A 13,572-nucleotide genomic window follows, 5' to 3' on the forward strand; every position below is an offset into this window, starting at 1 on the left:
CTAAATGAAACACTCAAGTCAGCTGCCAATCTTTTTATGGTGTTTTAATTACAAACAGGAGGAAGAAAATATTAGAAGGAGAGAGAAAGAGAGGGAAAGGGGAGAGAAGGAAAGAGGGCTTAAATACCCACTCTGCTCAGGTTGAGCCAAAGCGGGCCCAAGGCCCTGGATAGCCAAGGCAAGGAAAGAGATCAGTCCCTATCACTCAGGTGACCAAACTGAAGAAAACAGTCCGTGGGCTCCTCCAACTCCAAGCACCAGCCTCCACCTGACTCTCCCCCTCCTCACAGGAAGCCCCGTGAACTTCAGAGGCTGTTCCCTACCTCACTTCCTGCATCTCACATGTGCCAATGGTGGCTCTAGCTTAACCCAGGACCTCCCAGAGGTCTGTCCCCTTTGCACATGTCTGTTGAAGGCCATATTCTCAAATAATTAAATCTTGAGTTTTGCTACAGCCCTTCCTAATCTTGTTACCCTGAGTAGGGTGGAGATTGTAGTTCCTAAGACCTGATTCTGTTATTCCAAGTATCTCTATTGTTATTGTTCAGGAAATAGCTAAATCCTATCTTCTAAAGAATGGTCTAAATAGGGTTGAGTAGTTTTGAAATTCACAGTTCCAAGGCAGAAGAGCAGTAAGGGCTAAACCATGGAGGTTAAGTGACTTGTCCAGGGTCACACAGCTAGGACATGTCTGCGGCCAGATTTAAACCTAGAACTTTACTGACAACTCTTATTCAGGCTTCTTGATGCAAGTCAAGCAGATCTTTAAAATATCCCAAAGTTTGGTTTATAACAATTCACATAGCTATTCTCTGCTGTAATGAGAAAGCAGACAGATAATATAGGTGAACTGTGAGGTAGATACGCCTAACATTAAGGAACTGCTGCTGGGTCTACAAGGAGTGGAGTAGCTACTTCTTGTTATAGGTGTAGGCATGGAGTTAAGATTTGGTTCAGTAATGGGGAAGCCTGAGATATTGGCTCTTTTCCTTTCATATTCTTTGGCTTGTTAAACCATACACCCTTAGCAATTAGGGTTACAATTACGTACCACTTAGGTTAGCCCTTATGTCTATATTATGCTTATTACTATTATTATTTATTGTCTCTATTGTGACTTATCTGCCTTCAAAATGGGGGAATCATATTCAGTGAATAAGAAGAATCAGACAGGTAGTTATTTCTTATGTACAAAAGGAATACTAAACACAAGACATTCACCAGGGTGCATTTGACCAAAACAAACCTAGAATGGAATTCAGCAATTTTACTTATAAGTATTATTGCAGTCCATTGGGAGGAAGATACCTAAACCTCAGCAAAACAGAAAGCAGTTTGCAGGACTGCTAATTAGGCATTTTACATTCCACCTGGGCTCTCATCATCCAACCAATTCCCAATACTGTATGTGTTTCCCGGTAGAACAGCCAGGTGAGTTCCAAGCTTCTTGTCAATGACTATCTTCTCCACCTGGACAAGTGGAGTAGTTGCCAGAGACTTTTCCCCTTCAGCCATTCCCGTGAGATCACTTGATGAGATTTTTAAAGGTCCAGACCTTTTGTACTCACAAGATCACCTCCAAGATTCAGTAGTTTTGTCTTGGAGATAGAGGCTAGTTCAACTAAAGTCAGGAAGAACAGACAGACCCCAGAGAAGCAGCCCAACCCCTAGCGCAGGTTTGCCTAAATAGGACATGTACCCTGGATGCTGCAAGGGACATTGCACAAGCTGCTCACTCCCAAGGTGCCCATCTTCCCTTTGGGAAGTGGGTTAAATCAGTCCTGCCACATCTGCATCTGGAAAGGAGGAAGAGCTGAGTGTAAAATCACTTCCTTTGATATATCCACTAGATATCAGCTCCTCTGACTCCTTTGCCCATTGGGGGACTCTTCCTCATTTCAAAGTATAATCCCTTTGAGCCATTCATAGCCTAAAATAGGATCTAAATTCCTATGTTGTCAACCAGGACTAGGAATGTTCATTCTTACTCTGCTTCATGAGCTGACCCCTATGGCCAGTTTAACCTCTGATAGATATATATATATATATATATATATATATATATACACATACATATATATATATATGTATGTATGTATGTATCTTAATATGATATTATTGCTGTTTTTAGTTTTTTCTGTCATATCTGACTTTTTGTGACTTCATATCAGTTTTTCCTGGCAAAGAGACTGGAGTTGAAGTGCTTTGTCATTATTTCCTTCTATGGCTCATTTTACAGATGAGGAAACTGAGGCAAATTGGGTTAAGTGAATTGCCACAGGGTAAATATCTAAGGTAAGATTTGAACTTAAGTCTTCCTGGATTTAAGCCCAGCCCTCTATCCACTGCACCACCTCACTGCTAAGTCTTTATATGGTGCATATGTTTTATTTATTAGTTTGTGGCATTGGGAGACAGGCAGTAGGAGATAACTAGAATCCCAGAACAAAATCATTTCACCTAGTAAATTACCTTTTCCTCTCTCTTACTTGTACTTGTTACAATTGCTATCCTGAAACAAAGTTAACTCTTTTTGGCTCTGACTTATTTATTTTGATTGTTTCCTCTCAGAAAAGAGCTAACTTCTTCAAGTAAATAACTTGAGGCAAAAGGAAGAAAGTTAAAGGATCAGACCAGTTCTCCAAATGTATGATTAGATCTGGATTGTAAAAGACACAAGACTTATTTTGCAATAACTAGGTATGCTCCCTACCACTTTCAAGGCCTTGATAGCCTCCTCTTTAGACTTGTCCTGTTATTTCAGCCGCCCTGCCTGAGTCCCCTTTTCACCTACTGATTGGCTCACTTCCTTCTGTTTCTGGGCTAGGGCCGTGATTGTGAAGAAGATACAAGCTGACAGACAGGTCAGGTTGCCCCTAATAGGCAGTAGTGGGGGGAACTTAAAAAAAAAAAAACTAGTCCCTTTTGCCTCTGGAATACTAATTCTGTAATCTTCAGAGGACACACTCTTTTCCTAGGTGTCAAATACTTAGGCTAATTCAATTCAGGTCACCTAAACATTTTCTATTCATCTTTATGGATCAGAGAAACTTTTCTACATCAGATCCTTTTTGAACATCCAAATGAAATCAGTGATAATCATCTCCATACTTTTTCTTCCACGTGTTGGCCTTAAAGAACATGCAATTTAAAAATGGAACTCATTTAGACAAATATTTATGCAAAACACATGTGTTTTCTCAGGTTGAGTTCTTGGAAGGAAGGAAAGAAGAAAGGAGGGAGGGAAGGGAAGGAAGGGGAGAACGAAGGAAGGATCTCTTAAAAAGCAACAGAGATAGAGCAAAGAGTAGGAGTAGAGAAAATGCCAGTCATATTTACAATATGTGTCTCACTGAAGAAAGATGTCTCAGCTGAATAACTTCTAATCTGCATGAACATGCTTGCCTCTGTCTATTTTGTATTACAGCCATAAGAACCCTATTATCTGATCCTACAGAGACCTTGTTTAGAGTACACAAAACTTCCCTGGAGGGCTTTCCAGTTAAAGAAAGAAGCAAATCAACAGCATTCTGGTACAAGACGTTAGAAGATGCAAAACACAAAATTGATTTTCATTGTGAGAGATGTATGTCATTCATTTGCTTCCCAGTCTTCAGCTTAAGCTTAGCAATGAGACTCTGCCAAAAGCTAGGAGCTGGCTTCCAAGAACATCAGGGAAACAACAGCCTTTGCTCGGCCTTCTATTTTTGCCCAGTTAAAAAAAAAAAAAAAATATATATATATATATATATATATATATATATATATATATATAAAACGCTGGAGGGCTTTGGAGGAGAACCTACAACATTTTCAATGTGAAGTTCATTCAGTGTTTCTGTGTCGCTATAATTAGATGTTTCAAAAACATATGTGCTCTCTGTCTCTGTTTCTCTCTCTTTCTGTCTCTCTCTCCATCCCAACATACTTGTCCTCTTTTCATAAGTCACAGACAAAAGCCAAGATAAGGAAATTGTATTCTGGTCTCAAGATCTCGACACATATCCCAAACAGCTCCAACCTTGATTTTATTTCTCTTTCATCAGTTATTGGAATTATACTGGAATTGAGCAAACAGTATGAATGTGACTTGGGGAATGGCTGCTTAAAATTCTTCCCAAAGACCTTATGGTTCTTCATCAGGGTAGATTTGGACCAAAGTTTGAGTCTGAAATGTGCCCATTCCTACCCATGTGATATTGTACAAGTTATTTAATTTTGCTAAGCCTCATCTGTAAAATGGGTATAATATCTACCCTGCCTCACTAGGTTAATGCAAGGAATAAATGAGGTAATTAAAGACACTTTGAAAATCATAAAGTACATGGCACATAACAGGCTTTTAAAAACACCTAGTTATATTATCACAAATATCTAAGTAAAAGGAACTGTTTGTATTGCTATTATAGCTGTTAAGACTCATGCTCATACTTTTAAAACTTGATCAGATCTTGGCTCATACACTATCCTGTTGTTGTTCTTGTGGTTATGACCATTAGGCTATATCCATGCAAAGTGAAGTGAATAGCTCAGGAAATTATATGGATAATTTAGGCCAAATCAAGCCCAAAAAGTAGTAAGACTTTTAAAATTGGAAATAGTCAGACTTCTTCATATCTCAATCTCTGAGGAATTACTCAGTCTTAATTGACATTTTAACTCCTTACCTCTCTATTTCATGCTTCCTGGGTAGGTGCATCCTTGAAAGGCTTCTTGTGATTCTCAATTCCCCCATTTTTACTGTTGTTCAGTCATTTCAGGTGTGTCTGACTCTCCATGACCATTTTTGGAGTCTTCTTGGCAAACTGAAGCAGTTTACTAGAGGAGTTTTGCCATTTCCTCCTCCAATTCATTTTTACAGATGAGAAATTGAGGCAAACAAGGTTAAGTGACTTGCCCAGCATCACACAGCTAGTAAATGTCTAAGGCCAGATTTGAACTTGGAAGACAAATCTTTGTGATTTTATACCTGGCACTACTACCCCACCTAGGTGCCTGCTAGCATCCTCTTATTCATGAAAGGAATAGCACAGAGTATTCCTACCTTAGAGAGTAACTATGATGAGGCCCTCTGGTAGCAGGGTTGTACGGTGACCAGAACATGTGAGGAATCACACAATTATATAATTCTCCTTTTCTTCTCATTAGAGGCGATGGGGTAGGTAGGAAATAGGTTTGGAGATTCAGAGCAGGAAGGCTCTCAAAGATCATCAAATGAAAAGTTGAGGTCATCAAATGAACCTCTTCCCCATTTTAAAGATGAGGAAACTGAGACTCAGAGACATTAAGTGACTTGTTCACAGACACACAACTAGGAAGGCATGATTTAGACACAAAGTCTTCCTGAATTCAAGTCCAGCACTCTAACCGCGACACCAGAGATGTTAGACACGGAGCCCACTTTCCTAAACCAGATTAAAATATAACATGGAAAGATTTAACAAAATAAATAAAAATACAGTAGAACATAGACAATGTTGATATGTGATTTTCTAAGTCAGTATGAGTGCTGCAAAGATCTTTATGTTTGGCTAGGGGGCCTGTTTCAGTTTGGGTTTATCGTCACTGCAATGCATCATGTTTCCTCCTTCATAACAGAGAACAGAGGTGGTTAATAATGTTGAAGGATATGTATTGTGTGTAAGGGAATATTAGGTGTAGAAATAGTCACACACAAATAATTTTAATGAATCTGGGTTTGTCTCCTGACCAACAACTCTTGTCTCACTTAAATCCAATTCAGGCACTAGTCAAGACATCAGTTGTGATATCACTGGTCCTCTTCAAAAACAAAGGACTAAGGGGGCAGCTGGGTGGCTCAGGGGATGGAGAGCCAGGCCAAGAGGGATGAGGTTCTGGATTCAAATAGCCATGTGACCCTGGTCAAGTTACTTCAGCCCTATTGTCAAGTCCTTACCACTCTTCTTCCTTGGAACTAATTCATAGTATTGATTCTAAGAAGGAAGGTAAGGGTTTAAAAAAACAAAACAAAAACAAAAATGAAGGACCACCAACAACCACCACCACCAAAATCAAATAATGTGGACTAGGAGAGTGGCTATAGCAGGAAAGTATTTTCCAGGGCAGTTTGTATACATGATAACAATGAAATAGTTTAGATTTCTATATATTGTATAGAAGAAAAATGTTAAGGGTTAGGGATGTTGGAGAAAAGCTCTCCCACCCCTGCAGGGTCTAGAATAGCAAACAGCTGACCTTTTCTCTGATGTAAAAGAAAGAGGCTGATCATGGAATGTCAGCACTAATAGGGACTTTCTGAATTATCCAGTCCATTCAACCTACCCCTGCCCTCATTTTACAGAAAAGGAAACTGAGGCACAGAACAGTAAGTGACTTTTAGAGCCAGGACTTAAACCTAGGTTTTCTAACTCTAAATCTGGGATTCTTTCCAATGCACAGTCTACAGAGTACTCTTTATTGACAGCAGAAAGCACATTTCTATTTCTCACTGAATAGCAGTTGTTATTTTGGTTTTAATGAGGGTAATGAGATTTCATTGTAATTCTTCAGTGCCTACTAGGTTATAAAGCCTCTGCCCACTTTACAGCTTGAACTAACTTCACAAATGACATGTAAAAACATGTCTGTGTCATATTTATGTTGGATGGCCATTTTCCTAGGATAGACTTACTTGTTTTTATTCCATATTTAATAAATGTCCATGGAGTGCTGGACAATGGCCAAGACAAATAGACAGCCTCTGCCCACACATAGGCAAGTGTAAAAACAGGCTGGCAAACAAGGATGGAATATGCTTTCCTGACCATTGTGAAATTATTCTTCTCCAACAAAAGTGTCAACAGAAACTGGGCTCCAGCTTCCTTCCAAGAGCGCTACAGAAGGCAGCAACCTTGTGTGAATGGCAGAGAAACATGACCTAAGCTGCTTGGAGAGTGACAATCCTGAATCCATCGGCTCTGAGGGCACTCCGGTCTGTGATTGCGGGGAAGCCTGGAGCAAACCATTTAAGCTGTCTTTCACATCTGTTAAATGAGGTGACATTCAGATGGTTGGTGTATAGATCAGTGACTGTTTATTAAGATTTTGGGATGCAGAAGGCAACTGCATGAATACTAAGTTATAAATAATACAAACACTACTTGGTTGTAATTATTTTAGAAGGCAGCTAAAAACCTAAATACATAAATCTGGGAGGAGATACCCACTTGATTTTTAAAACCTTTAAGATGTGTTTGGTTTTCTGACCCTTATGGAGGCATTAATGTATAACATATATATATTCCTATCTACAAACGCGTGCGATACATGTACAGACACACAAAATCATTGAGTTCCCTAGAGTTCCAAAGAACATGAATAAACATATGGACTGTTCTCTTACACCTACCCCACAAGTCTGAGTATTGAGGATTTATATAGTTGAGACTATGTGGTGTAAATATGTATAAATTTATATTGTGTTAATTTATGGCATGCGGTACAGAAGGCTGTTTGCAAGTTGCAGTGTACTTCTTCCCACGTTTCTGTTGAAATATTCATCTCCCAGTTCCTTTCCCATGTTTTCCTTAGTCTCTCCACAGATGTTTGGGCAGCTTGTGTTAAGAGGAGCGAATGCATCTTAGAAGTACATTTGCTTGCATGTAATTCAGGTGAGGAGAATGACAGAGCCCACAGGGTGAGGCTGCAGAGTGACTTAGAGATGGTCCTGTTGGCCTCTGATACTATGGCGGATTGCTCTGTTAAAGCCACTGATGGTGCTGCACCTGTCCCACAGACTGGATGTCCTTAATTTCTGAATAGCACCGCAGAGTAAGAGGTTATCACAAATAGAACTAGATGATTTAAAAGGTTAAAAAAAATGGAATCACCAAACCTGTGCTGGGACCTTCCTCTAGATGCAAAAGCAACATGGGAAAAGGTGAGACAATCTGGAGTTTGAGTCTTAACTTGGATAATTATTAGTTATGTGACCTTGAACAAGTCATTGGTGTAGACCCCATTCATTCTGGTCTTTGTACATCTTTTTTTTTCTGTATATAAAATTATCAATGATTTTTTTATTCAAGCCTTTTATTTTGTCTAATTTCATGTAGAAATATATTTTTTACAATTTTTTAACCCTTACCTTCTACCTTAGAATCAATACTGTGTATAGGTTCCAAGGTAGAAGAATAGTGATGGCTAGTCTGTGGGGATTAAGTGACTTTGCCAAGGGTCACAAAGCTGGGAAGTGTCTGAGACCAAATATGAATCCAGGACCTCCTATCTATAGGCCTGACTATTAATCCGCTGAGTCACCCAGCTGCCCCTACAATTGTTTTCTGATCTTCTGCAATCCATTCTCTTCCTCCTTCCCTGGCATCTCACCTCCCCAGACAGTAGACAATCTAATAGAGGTTATTTCAGTGTTTTCATGCAATACAAATTTCCATATTCCTCCTATTGTGAAAGAAGACATAGATTGCATATGCAAGAGGAAAGTCATGAAGGAAATAATGTAAGAAATGTTGTGGTTCATTCTGCTTTCATACTCTGACAGTTTCTTCTATGGCTATGTAGAGTATTTTTCATCATTGGTTCCTTGGGTTGTCTTTGATCCTTGAATTGCTGATAATAGTTTAATTTTTAACAGTTGCTCATTGCACAATATTTGTGTTACTGAATACAACATTCTCCTGGTTTTGTGCATTTTACTTTGCATCAGTTCATATAAATCTTTCCAAGTTTTTCAGAAATCATCCTGTTCATCATTTTTATGGCACAATATTATAACCATATACCACCACTTGTTCAGCCATTCCCCACTTGATGGATATCCCTTCAGTTTCCTTAGTACAACATTTTTGAGTTCCTTTAGCCGATAAAAATGTTATCTATAGGATAGCTGTCTTTTATGAGCTGCTTTGAATTTAATTTAGTTAGTTCTTAAAGGATAACATAATTCATCCCCAGACTAGTACTCCAAGCTTTTCATGTGTGGTAGGATGTGCCAGAGCTTATACTACTGTATAAAAGCCTTCAAGAAACCCAGATTCTTCTCCATGTGTTGAGGAGGCATGAGAGTAAGACTTTAACGGGAGGATTTTATGCCCAAATATAGTCCATTTTGATAACTAAAAGTTATGTTAGGAAGTAAAGGAATGAGAGACCAATGAAATCTAATTTGAGAGCACATTTTATTAAATATTTTCAACCCTCCCATTACAGCTGGGATCATAGAATCAGAACTGAAAGTAACATTAGAAGTCATTTACTTCAATATCCTTATTTTTAGAAGGAGGAACTAGAATAGGTTGAGGGAGATTAGGTAACTTGGTAATGCTTACACAGCAGTTAGTATCAGAGGCAGATTTTGAACCCAGCTTTTCCTCACTCCAACACTGTATTCACTATGAAAGAACACTAGTTGCAATTGCTTTTCACTTGTGCCCAGCTCTTTGTGACTCCATTTGGGGTATTCTTGTCAAAGATACTGGAGTAGTTTGCCATTCCTTCTCCTCATTTTACAGATGAGGAAACTGAGTCAAACTGGGTTAAGTGACTTGCCCAGGGTCATATAGTCAGTAAATGTCAGAGACCAGATCTGAACTCAAGAAGATGAATCTTTCTGATTCCAGGACTAGCACTCTATCTACTGTGCCATTTCTAGAACATGGGAAATAAGGTCAAATAGCAAATGACTCCAAATCCCAGATCTATCATGTGTTATCTTCAGCAAGTCACAACTTCTCTAGACTTTAGTTTTTTTGTGTAGAAAAATGGAGGCATCAAACTAAATAATTTCTAATGTGCTTCCAAGATTTAAATTTGTGGTCCTCTAACCCTTAACTGAATTGTTTCAAAGTATAAATGATGACTGATTTTAGTTTATGATTTGTCTCTTTCCTTGTCTTCTGTGTGTGTGCACCTACACAGATGGCATTTAGGGGAAAGGCCCAGGAAATCCATAAATTGCCTAATTAATCCTTGAGGAATCAGAGGATACCTTAGAAAGAGAGATTGGAAATATGAATCTTCTAACACATGGCTAACATTTTCTTAAATTGAAATCTGCTTATCTGGGTTGATGGGGTGGCCAAATAGAATCAGGGGTATTTTTAGACAGTAGCAATCCAAGAATAGCATTACTTGCAAGTTGGCTGACAGGAGACACCTTTACAGACATGCAAAAGAGAAGTCAGATATCTCTCTCACCCATGTACCTGGAACTATAAATTATTCTAACTTTCTACCAGCTAGACACTACCACTATGAACTGGCCACCTCACACATATATTGTGCTTTGCTCTTGCAAAGGGATCTTCATTGAGTCCTTTGATTTTTTACTATAACTCTGCAAGGGAACAGTGCAATACTATTATCCCCATTTCACAGCTAAGGAAATGGAGGATCCAAGAGATTTTAAGATTTATCTAAGCTGTCTGACACATGGGAACTGCTTTATAAAATTTAACTATTATTGATATGTGCTTGTTGACTGATTGACAGTTACCTAAATCCTTACTTGGATTGTTGGACTAGAAGTTTCATATTCTTTCCAATATATGATGGTGTTTTCATTGTGTGCTTACAGTTTAGTGTTGGGCCAGTGAATATGAAAGGCAACTTAAAGGGTGAACTGGGAGAGAGGGCAAGATGCTGTTAAGATTAAAATTTGGGGGAAACTTAGGCAGGTAGAAATTAGTTTCTCTCTGCAAGGAGTATTATATTTTTAGAGTTTTATTTAAGATAAGGAATTTAAGAATATACAAGTAAGAGAAGCACGTGCTAGGTGGGCCAAGAGGCCCATTCAAATTTCACTCACATCATGAGAAGACCCAGTAGCCTTTACAGCCAGGTTAAATACCCATCTCGCTCTTGGCCCAGGTGAGGTTACAAGGTATTTTGGGAAGTGAACAAGGACTCCTGGGAAATGGAGTCCTGAGTTTGTCTCCATTTTTACATTGCTCCATTATTAGCGGATTTGAAGTTTTTAAGCTCTTGGCATTGTTGCTAGTTTGATGATTGCTTTGGCATTCTTCACTCGTGAGAGTAGGCTCCCAAAGCAATTCCTTGGATGTGGTTTAATGCTCTCTTATTTTTGGAACTTGGAGTCAGGAACTCTAGGTTCAAGTCTTGCCTGCCACTTACCTTGGATGAAACCTTAAGTAGATCACTTTGCTTTTGGGGGCCTCATTTCCCTCATCTGTAAAAGGAAAGAGATGGCACAATGTTCTCTGGTCTCTCAGGTTTAAGGCATATGCTTGTATAATGATCCTTATTCCCTAACATGGGAAAGTGTTTAGATGGGGGTCAAATAATGGTGTAGTCTGGGCCAAGTCTGTTGTGCTCATTGAGGTCTATGTATTAGGCTATTTCTTTGGAGAGCAAACAGCTTCTACCTTCTTTCCTAAATGTTGTGAACATTCTGAAGGTACAGCACTCTCCATGGGCAGAAAAACAAAGTGTTGAGCAGCAGGTGCCAAAGAAGTGTTTTTATTCATGGTAGGGAAAGAAGCTAAGAAAGCTTTTCTTCCTGGATTTTTCCATATTTAGTAAAAGTCATATCTAGTTGTGTGGGTGTATGGTAGAAAGAGGGTTAATGATCCAGGGACTAATGTCGGTAAAGAGCAAGAACATTTAGCTCATTTTATTCACAAAAGAAAGGTCCTGTTTATAGCTCTACCGTGAAGGAGAATCATTTGTTAACTTAAGTGAATAAATGTGCCTTAATTACAACTGTCTGTCAATAAGTGAAGATTGAGTGAACCAGGGTCCTAGCTAGAAAATGAAAGAGTAAGATTCTCACTACAAGTGAAATTCAAGCATGTCAGCCTTTCTCTGGAGTCATTAAGGATTTTAATGAAGGTGGTAGTAACTATTAGTCCAAACAAATAATTAGCCTTGGAAAGATGGTTAAAGAAGACCCTAAATAAGACGCTTCCCATTCCGGGTCCTTTCCTCTGGATACTAATTATTCTAGACTCTGTTCCATACTATCTATGCCTTCGATGACGTCATCATGCTCCTCTCTCCTTTCAGTTAGGTCTGAATTTCACTAGACATTGCTTTCCATTGTTAGCTGAAATATACTATGCCTCTGTTGCCCCAATTGGTCTTCATTTTTCCAGCTAATTCCAGGGCTACCTGATAATCTTCCTGTTGCACCATCCACTAGAATGGATTAAGGATACTCTCCAGAAGAGGGTTACCATTCTTTCAGCCTTTTCTTTCATCTATTTACAATGTCTTCTGGGTGGTGCTGGGATTACTAAACCTTATTCACATAGGGGATGGCTCTAACTCTTCTAGTTAATACTTGCAGCCTACTCTTTCAGCCTCCCATTGAGCCTAAACTACAGTCTACAGCTCTAGTGCTTTCTTTAATGCCATCTGCTCCTTTTCCCTCTATGTCTAAGGAGGGGGATGCTATGGTTAGCAAGCCTCTCCCCTCTGGGGTGGGCTAGTGTGCTTTTCAGTAAGCTCTTTCAGCCAATAGCTATGAAGCTTTTCTTCTCATCCAAGCTCCTTCAGAGTAAAGCAGATGCCCAGGCAAGGATCACATATGCTCTTTTAACTTGTCTTCAAACTATTCTTTCCAAACTATATTCTTCTAAGTCTTATGATTTCAACTCATATTTGATTTATTCAGTTCAGTTTCATTCTTTGTCCTTATCATGCCTGGCTAAAGTAAATATCTTCAGGGCCCTGTTCTGTTAAATATAAAAAGTCAAGTGAAGCTGGTGAGGATAGAGCTTTTAACCCCCTCCATCATGCTTCTCTGTTCTATGTAAATGACAAGGGTAGAGTGAAATCAGCAGAATCAAAAGAACATTCTATATAGCAACAGAAATATTGTTTGAAGAATGACTTGTGTATTCCCTCTTCAAATAAAGAACTGAGAAATAGGATTAAGCAAGACGTAATTTTAAACATGCATATATTTTTCTATCATATGATGCCTTCTCTAACTGGGAGGAGAGAAGGAGTTGCTTGAGTATTTTATTCAAACAAATAAACACATAAATAACTTTAAATGAAAAAAAAAAAAGGTTGGAAAAGACTAGTGATCTTTGTCCTATTTCCCCTAAGCAATGAATCACAGTCTGATCTTTTTCTGTATCTCTAACATATAAACTTGCCAGTCTGGCATTAAAGTCTTCTGTTATTCAGCTCCAATCTATCTTTCCAAACTTTTGTGTACTCTGTGTTCTAGCCAAAATGGCTTAGGAATTGCTGCCCAAACTTAAAATTCCATCTCTGGCCTCTATGAATTTACCCAATCTATTCGCACCATTCCTAGAATCAGGGACGTTATAGGAATTCTGATGTTTAGGGCAAAATTCAGTTAAATGGGTTCTGTAGTCAAGCCTGAGATACTATGGCATTACTGCTGACTCCTGGTTCTCTTTAAGAGAAGGGAGAAGTTGAGAAGAGAGGCCTTAGAAGAGGAATGCCAAGGTTATGAGGTTGTTAGCCCAGCTCTGGGTGAGGAAGTACAAGTAGCCACAACATGAGGCTGGTAGAGTACATATAGCATAGGAGAGTGTAGAGGTAGTGAGTCATAGAACCCTAAAGGAAGGAAGAACAGCCCTAAAGACTGGTAATTCT

The sequence above is a fragment of the Monodelphis domestica genome, chromosome 3 (assembly GCF_027887165.1).
Source record: "Monodelphis domestica isolate mMonDom1 chromosome 3, mMonDom1.pri, whole genome shotgun sequence".
Classification (NCBI taxonomy): domain Eukaryota; kingdom Metazoa; phylum Chordata; class Mammalia; order Didelphimorphia; family Didelphidae; genus Monodelphis; species Monodelphis domestica.